Genomic DNA, 9,084 nt, shown 5'->3' on the forward strand with positions numbered 1-9,084 from the left:
CTGGGATTGCAGATATGGCTGCCACCTGGTCTTCCTTTCACACATTTGTTACATTTTACCAGGTGGATGTTCAGACCTTATCTGATGCCAGTTTTGGGTCTAAGGTGCTTCATGCTCCTCTCTGAGTTGGTTGCTATGTTGCCCACCTCTCAGACTGCTTTTGGACATCCTATGGTTGGGACAAAAAGCAGTGATTTTTGACTTACCTGTAAAATTCTTTATTTGGAGTACAGTACAGGACACAGTTTCCTCCACTCTGTTTCTTACAATCTCACTATTGCTTGCTACAAAACTGATTATTTCTGAAAATAGCCTCCTATTTCTTCTGTTCTTGAAGTTTTTTTGCCACCGTCCAAATCATCTTAAAGTGGCTATATAACCCATGGTTGGGATTGATCCCATGTCCTGTTCTATATTCTAAGAAAATTATTTTACAGGTAAGTCAAAAAGTATCTTTTCTTAATTTATTTTACATAGCTTTTGGTAAATACGAAATATGGAACAAATCCCACAGTATATTTTGTTATTTGTACTTTGACTCCCCAGAATATACTGTCATATTACCGTATTTGCCGGCGTATAAGGCAACTGGGTGTATAAGATGACCCCCTAATTTTCCACTTAAAACATAGGTTTTGGGCTATACTCGTCATATAAGACTACCCCACTTCCGAGGCAGTACCATTTAAAAACATCATGGATGGATGTGCGGTAATACTGTATGTACGGTAGCTTTGGCTACATACAGTATACCGCGCTGAGCCAATCACGGCGAGCGATGTATTCTATTAATGAATACAAAGCCTGCTTGGATTGGCAGAGGTTGTGTACATCGCTTACCGTGGTTGGCTCAGCTCGGTATACTGTATGTAGCCGAAGCTACTGTACATACAGTATTACCGCACATCCAGCGGGCGTCTTATACGCGGGGTATACATTGTATACCCCGCGTATAAGATGACCCCAGATTTTCGGGGATTTCAAAAATCTAGGAAGAAATTATATAGGTTTTTCCTAATTTTACTTCAGAATAAAAACACAAGGAGGAATTTGTACCTAAACACTGCAGTTTTAAAACTAATCAGAGGCCTCTCCAACAATCCATATGGTCTAAGTCATCGGCTGTATTCCACAGATCATAACTGCTCAACCTGCTGTGTAAAGATTTCTATAGCGTCTTAAGAAAAAAAAATCCCAAAAGCTGAAATCTCTGAAAAGTCACAGTAACAGAGAGGGCACTTCCTCTAGGGCTTCCTGAAACAGCAACTCCTGGAAATTTCAGTTCATATTGCATACTTTTTTTTTTACAACGTTTAGGAAGTGGTGATACTGTATGTATCGAATTGTGCAAGGGCAAAAAAAAAGGCAAAACAGTTTCTCTTACCTATGATTGGATGTAGTGAGCATGGATAACTTCAGTGCACACCTAATTTAAGTTTATTTAATCAGACCTGACTAGGACTTTGCCCCTATGCTAAAGCTGGCCATACACCTTACAATTATCTGCAGATTTTCTGTGGTCAGATGGAAAAGGTGCAACAGATTCCTCCATCTACACTTAACTGTGTGGATGGAGTAATCTGGGCCAATCTGTTGCACTTTTTCCATCTGACCACAGAAAATCTGCAGATAATAGTAAGGTGTATGGGCACCTTAAGAGTGTGTTTTAAGGGGGATATGATAGCTCAGCCAACATTTGCTAAAAATAAAATTTTGAGCTTGACTTTAGTTGTCATAAATACAGAGAGGAAGTCATTCACAATATCAAGGCAGACAATACTACAAATATTATGCAGTTAATGGAAACGCCTATGCAACAAAAACCTCTGTTGCTCACCTAAAATTCTGTAATAGTTTAAATAGGCTTTTTGTGCTAATTAGTTGGAAAGCGTGCTGGGGAATGTTTACATTGACATCTAGTGATGACATACTTTACTTTAAACAGAAGGTGCTGGTAAAGCTCACCTTTGCTGATTGTCACCTCCATGTGGCCATGTGGAATGTGCCTTTACCTAGAACACTTAATTTTGATCTTATGTTGATAAAGTCTGGCACCATGCTGAAAATATGTGCCACATACAACTTATTTGTTTACCTCCCATTAGTATGGGGGACACACTCTCTATGACATTGCAAACTGTTCTCTCAGCATCTGGTTGACCTGGATTGTCACATCTTTAAGTAGGGAAGTAGTAAGCCAACACAATTATGATGGTGGAGAGCTAAGGGCCAATAAATTGCTGTTAATACTGGGGGAAATAAATCAAACATGGATTTCTTGTTTTAAAAACTGTCCAGAAATATCATATTCTGTTTATGAGATTGCCCCACAACACTGGGACTGATTGTGTTGATATATCAAGAAGACCCTCCCATTTAGGAATTAGTAAATGGCTGCTGGAAGTATGAATTGAATTGAAACAGCATCAGGTAAGATGTCATTTAAGTTACACTTTAAGTTGCAATACTATGAGTTAGGAACTCATGTCAGCATATACTATACTCCAGCCATTTGACTCACATGCTTTAATTATGGCCTTAGCATAAGTGCGTATTTAGATATATGGGTTAGTTCAATTACTGTTTTAACTTTTGGTTTGCAGTGAAAAATGCATCTACTAACCATTATTTTATTTCATTCTAGAGAAAAGCAAGACATATATGAAGATGTTACAGATTTTAGTTCATTTAGGAAGTCAAAATCAACCTCCTTACAACATGTTGTGATATCAGAAAGTAGTGGACAAGGTGTGTATGATGACCTCAAAAAAAAATATAAAACATAACAAATATGAATCGTTTGATCTGGTGCAATGTTTTCCAATGAATGCATATGCTTTGCAATGCATTGCTTTCATTGCTGCATACAGCAATATCATAGCTGTCATAGCTGCTGGGGCCAAATCCTCTATTGCACAATTGCCACTTGGAGACGGTAACACCTTTATTTATTGACATCACTAGATGTCAATGTAAACATTCCCCACAGGGGTGTAACTAGAAATCACAGGACACCATAGCAAAATTTTGTATGGGGCCCCCAAACTGCCCCCCCCCCACCAAAAAAAAAGTACCCACCTCCAGAATACATTCCCGTGCCTGCGCCGTCTCCATCTCCTTCTCTTCAGCTCTGCTCCTGCTGGCTCTGACGTCAGCGCTGAAGAGGAGATAACTCCGGCCCTTTACTGCTGCAAAGCCCACCATAGACCCCGCACAGCCCACCAGAGAACCTGTAGAGCCCACCAGAGACCCAGCACAGGGCACCAGAGACCCCATACAGCCCACCTGAGACCCCGCACATACCAGAGACCCAACACAGCCCACCATGGACCCCCACATTGCCCACTTGAGATCGTGGAGAGCCCACCTGAGACCTCACACATACTATAGACCCTGCACAGCCCACCGGAGACTCTGCACACCTGAGACCCCGATGTGCCCACCTGAGATCCTACAGAGCCCAACTGAGAGTGACCCCAAAGAGCCCACTTGAGACCCTGCAAGTACCAATATAAAAGATTCTTGCTGTACCCCTTACCGCAATTCCCGCATAGTTAAAAGATGGATGCTTGGAATTACTGCGGATTGCACCGCTAACAAACTGACCGTAGAAATATGTCACCAGCACACCAGCCCAATTATTCAAGCAAAAAATGTCAATTTATTTACGCTGTCTCTCAATAGCAAGCACTTTCGGAGCCATGTAGAGTCTTCTTCGTCAGACTCATGGATGACAGTGCAGACATAACATTACCATCATTATATAGACATACTGAACAAGAAATGAAAAAGAAACCACTCCCCCGTCATTATGACATCATAATCCCGCCATTACATGTCAAATAAACATGGTAAAACAGAGTCAACACATTGATGTAAACAATAACATGCTGGCAAAGGGAGTAAGAAGAAGAAATATCCAGAGAGACTGATGAATGAGAAGGCCACCGCTGTCACACCGCTGTCACAGCCATTGGAGAAAGTAGAAAAGCCACCACAAGTTGACCTGACCACAGGACGCTTCCCCCTCGCAGACGGTGTCATACTCCTTCACACATTGCACAACCCGCCTACTAGCGCAGCCCACCCACTAGCGTATGCGTCGTGCGGGCACAAGGGGCACTAGCTGGAAGCTATTACAGCAGATACCCCTGTATGTGAGAGCATGCGTGCCGTCAGATCGGGTAACTAGGCAACCAGAGCAGCCAACTTTGCCCGGCCCACTTCAGCGCTGCTGTGGCCGGGCCCCAGCCTTCTCTAGCACTGCCACCGGGCCCTGGCCTCCTCCTCTACAGTCACCTCCACCAAGCCTTCTCAGCTGCTAAGCCCCGGCATCCCGACCGGGCCCCCCTCTGCCCTGGGCCTCATATCGACCGCGTGGGTCGATATGGCGGTTGTTACGTCACTGATTCCCCAGCACGCTTTCCAACTAATTGGCACAAAAGATATCTAAAAGATAAAACTGTATTGAGTTAATAAATAACAAATATTTTCAAATTTTAAATTGTGCCTTTTTGCAAAAAGGTACAAAAATTAAGGAACGCAAAACTGTAAATAAGCGACTTATGTTAAAAAGAGGTGGTCATTTGCTGATCATTTGGTGCTATTCGCTATACTTTAGGCCGCCTTGTTGTTTGCCATAGTTAGAAAGCACATTCACCTCGTACATGCTTACCAGATCAGATTGCATTTGTTTTCATTGCTGCATACAGTATCATAGCTGCTGGGGCCAAACCCTCTATTGCACAATTGCCACTTGGAGAAGGTAACACCTTTATTTATTGATGATTTGCTGATTGCTTACTTTACAAGCAAAAAAAACCAAAATAAGGTACATATCCTTTTTGGTAATAATTGTTGCCATAATACAGCATGCACATAGTATACACATAGTAATGCATTTGCATTAACCCTTTCGCTGCCGAGCACTACGGAACATTTTGCACCTCAGCTGGCCACACCACTTTTGCAATTTTTTCCATTGATTTGATCTTCATCTGCTGCGTTGCTAGCGTTTGTAAAAGACTCTCCAAACCATATATTTTCTGAAAGCACAGGCCCGTAGAATAAAAAGATGGTGCTACTAAATTTGTAGGCCCTGCGATAATTGCGCAAATGTTTCTCAAATTAATATTAAACCGATAAAAATACATCAATCAATTGATAAAGCACACTAAAATCAGTATCAGTACACAAAAAAAATACTTTTCTGACTAAATCTAAAAGATAAAACTGTATTGAGTTAATAAATAACAAATATTTTCACATTTTAAATTGTGCCTTTTTGCGAAAAGGTACAAAAATTAAACAATGCAAAACTGTAAATAAGCGACTTATGTTAAAAAGCGTTTTTGCTTTTTTTACTGTTGGGGGGGCTAACAGACCCCTGACATTTCCCTTTTGAAATAGAAAAAGAAATTGGGTACGCAGAGTCCTCAATTTCTTTTTCTGCAGCCTCAGCACTAAATGCATGGAAAGCACTAATTACGAGGCTTTCCATTCATTCAGAAACTCTGGATAGTAAAATATTTACTATCAACAAGTTTCTGAATGGGGAGAAACCTCTGTACTGAGTGCTACTCCCCATTCAGAAATGTATGAATGAACAGGAAGTGATGTAAATCACTTCATGTTCATTCATAACTGGGGACACATAGTACTATGTGTCCCCAGATATTACAGACATTGGAGTGATCAGATGATCACTCCAGTGTTTGTCCTTCACACAGAGGATCAATATCACTGATATTTGCCGATCCTCCGCTCGGCCACGCGCACAGCCGCTGTCATCCTGAAACTGGCAGGATGACAGCGGCTCCTCTCTCCTCCCCGCTGGGCTGCTCTCTCATGACGCTCGCTTATCATGATTGAGCGGCTCGCTCATCGTGATTGAGCGGCTTGCTAATCGTGATCGAGTGGTTCGCTCCTCCACACCCCCCGCCAGCCATTACTATTCGGATCCGCTGATGACAGCTATTAATTTAATGGGGACTGTCCAGGGAACAGTTCTGATACAAGTTCATGGTCGCTAAAGCGACCATGAGCTTATAGCAGAACTGTAAATGCCACCGACGTAAGGCATACTGACCTGGCCATTTGGGGAAAGTTTTATTCTACCGTATGCCTTAGGTCGCTGGCAGGGTAAGAGTTTATGCAACATATTATGTAATTGGCTCCTTACATTTATCAACATTAAGCCTTATTTTTCAAGTCACTACCCAATCAAACCGTTAATTTAGGTTAGCTTGTAAGTCAGAAACATCTTTCAGGGACTTGATTCCACTATGTAGCTTTTTGTTATTTGCAAGCACAGAAATGGTACAGTAAACTCCCAGTTATCCAGCACCCATGGGATTGGTAGATGCTGGATAACTGTAGTTTCTGGTTGCTTGAGAGTTAATAGTGACTCTCAAGCATTCCCCCTCGGTTCTCTCTCAGGTTCACTCAGTGGGCAGGTGCAATTTGAAATATCCAATAGCAGACTGACTACTCCCCATTGTTTACATTCTGCTGCTGACTGCGGAATCTAGCCACCGGCAGCAAGATGTAAATACAGAATTTAGTTAGGAACTACATTTATTTAGTAAATAAAGAAACCACACATTTTGAAAAAGTCCTTTAATTGGAAAACAAAATAGAATCGTTTTTTGATAAGTCCTTTATTTAAAAAAAAAATGGATCCATTGATGTAATCCAGCATCAATCACGATTAACGATGCCAGCCGACTCGCTCAAATAAAAAAGTCTTAACGCCCGACAACCCGTGGGAACCCGACAAAGACACGGGGCTTGTTCCGCCCATTTGACATTCTGATCTGTCAAATAACACAATAGCATTTGGGAGCTCGCGATTGCAATTCGTGAGCTCCCGAATGCAATTAGTGAGCTCCCGAGTGCCATTCGGGTCTGGGAGCCAAAGTGTCATATGAATGGTATTCAGGGGCGTAACTAGAAATCACAGGGCCCCATAGCAAAACATATACTTTTATACTTTTATACATATACTTTTAAGTATAGCAGAACTGTAAATGCAACCGACGTAAGGCATACTGACCTGGCCATTTGGGGAAAGTTTTATTCTACCGTATGCCTTAGGTCGCTGAAAATTCCTACCAGACCCTTGATCCAATCATAGGGCCTGCAGGGCAGGATTGAGCGCCCCCCTCTCCCTGCACCATGCCAGGCCACGTGCCCTCGGGATGGGGGGGGGTGTCCCCATGCCGATGGGAACAAGGGCCTCTTCCCCACAACCCTGACCTGGTGGCTGTGGGGGTCTGTGGGCAGGGGGGCTTATTTGCATTTAAATAATGGGGCACCCAGATACCACCCCCCTTTTGAATGAGTAAGGGGTACTTGTAAAGTAAAAGTAAATAAAGAAACCACACATTTTGAAAAAGTCCTTTAATTGGAAAACAAAATAGAATCGTTTTTTGGCAGAGCAGTGTCAGCATGAAGATGAAGAGATGTGGGGGAGCAATGCAATGTCCGGATGAACCTGATATAAAAGAATATAAAAATATAAATATAAGAGATAAAATGTCACAGAAGAGAGCCGGTGACAATGCAGATGGAGAGAAGAATGACTGTAGAGGAACTGTGCTGATTGATATGGATGGCCATGACAAGACTAGTCACAGCGGAGCATGGGATGAGACTCCAGCAGAGATTCATCTATAGAGTTGAAGCAAAGTTCAGCAGAAATAATGAGTGCACAGACATGGGGGCAGTGTAGGCTCAACACCGGACGTCTAGAGAACTTTTATGACACCATGAGAGAATGAAAGGTGACAAGAGGATAGTGCAGCTGGGCAGAGGTTAATCAGTAAACTGTCACATCTGTTATCTCTGAGAGATAGAGGGAGGAAATGCATGAGGACAGACAGCTTACTAACCGATCTCTACTCACTGTGTTGAAAGTTCTCCGTGTATTTCTTCTGCTGGCTCTGATGTCAGAACCGAAGGCACAGCCGAAAAGATCACTCCGCCTAGTGGCTGCAGGCACACAACAGTTGCTTGATAAGGTCTGTGCAGCTGCGGTACTAAGAAAAAAAAGTGCCTTAGCCCGCTCCTGACCGGGCCTCCCTCTGCCCCGGGCCCCATAGCGACCGCGTGGGTCGCTATGGCGGTAGTTACGCCACTGATGGTATTACCACAGTCAAGTAGTATAGAAAATTAGATGCATTTATACTTATCAGTGCCGGAATGGGCAGCCATGTGCCCATGGTTCTCAGCTAGGGATTGTAGTGGTAGAATGTGAGCAACATCAGGTGACCTGTAAATTAGAGTTTGGGAATGCAAAACAGAAAGTAGTAACAAGGTCCCAGGGAGGTGTGGAACGGCATCATGCTCATTCAAATCTGTAAACTACAGCAAGTTAATAAACAAATATAAAAACTAAAATACATTATCTACTAGAGTAAGACCAGGGAGAAAAGAGAAAGAAAAAGGAGGGAGGGTTGGGGGTGGGAGAAAAGGTGTAGGAAAGACAGGGAAGGAAGGGTAAGGAGAGGGAAAATAGCAGTTAAGGGGTAATGGTGTGGGAGGGGAAGCAGTGAAAGTGCTGAGTAGCAAGAAGCCTATGAATTTTTAATCATAACAAAGGAACCATAGTTCACTATACAGATCACGGTCCGCAGGTGCCCACTCTTTGATAGGATTGTTTATTAGAAATGGGAATATTACATCTAGTACCAGGTGTATTAGAAGTAGGCTAGGGGATCCGGATTTAGACCACTAAAAACATTGCAGGGTTACCTTATACAGTAGTATGATGTTCATAGGTGTTATCCGGATGTTGCATTTGGGTGACGCAGAACATAAGAGTTCCAAAAAAACAGTGCAGCTGGAGAGTATCTTGTACCCCGCTTCCTGGAATTTGTTAGCAACAATGACTAATTGCTTGTGGAATGGAAATTGCACATCTGCTAATGAAGAGGTACTAATGTTCAAAAACCCAAATACAAATAGGGATCTGTAGATGGTGTAGACAAATTTAGAGCAGGTCCTAATGTAAACCAGAATTGTATATAACAAGAAAATCCCAACAATTAAAAAAAAGGGGGGAGGGGGAGTTAAAAGCAGAAA

At 42.5% G+C, this 9,084-nt stretch overlaps 1 long non-coding RNA gene across 1 annotated transcript in view; it reads left to right on the forward strand.

The window, feature by feature from the left end:
- The first annotated feature begins 2,640 nt into the window (after positions 1 to 2,640).
- LOC108793721 overlaps positions 2,641 to 9,084 on the forward strand; it is a 35,757-nt gene continuing 29,313 nt past the window's right edge. The window contains exon 1 of the long non-coding RNA XR_001941660.1: positions 2,641 to 2,748. This is a non-coding gene — a long non-coding RNA (uncharacterized LOC108793721). The remainder of the gene's footprint in view (positions 2,749 to 9,084) is intronic.

The sequence above is a fragment of the Nanorana parkeri genome, unplaced genomic scaffold, assembly GCF_000935625.1.
Source record: "Nanorana parkeri isolate BGI_ZX_2015 unplaced genomic scaffold, ASM93562v1 scaffold776, whole genome shotgun sequence".
Lineage (NCBI taxonomy): Eukaryota > Metazoa > Chordata > Amphibia > Anura > Dicroglossidae > Nanorana > Nanorana parkeri.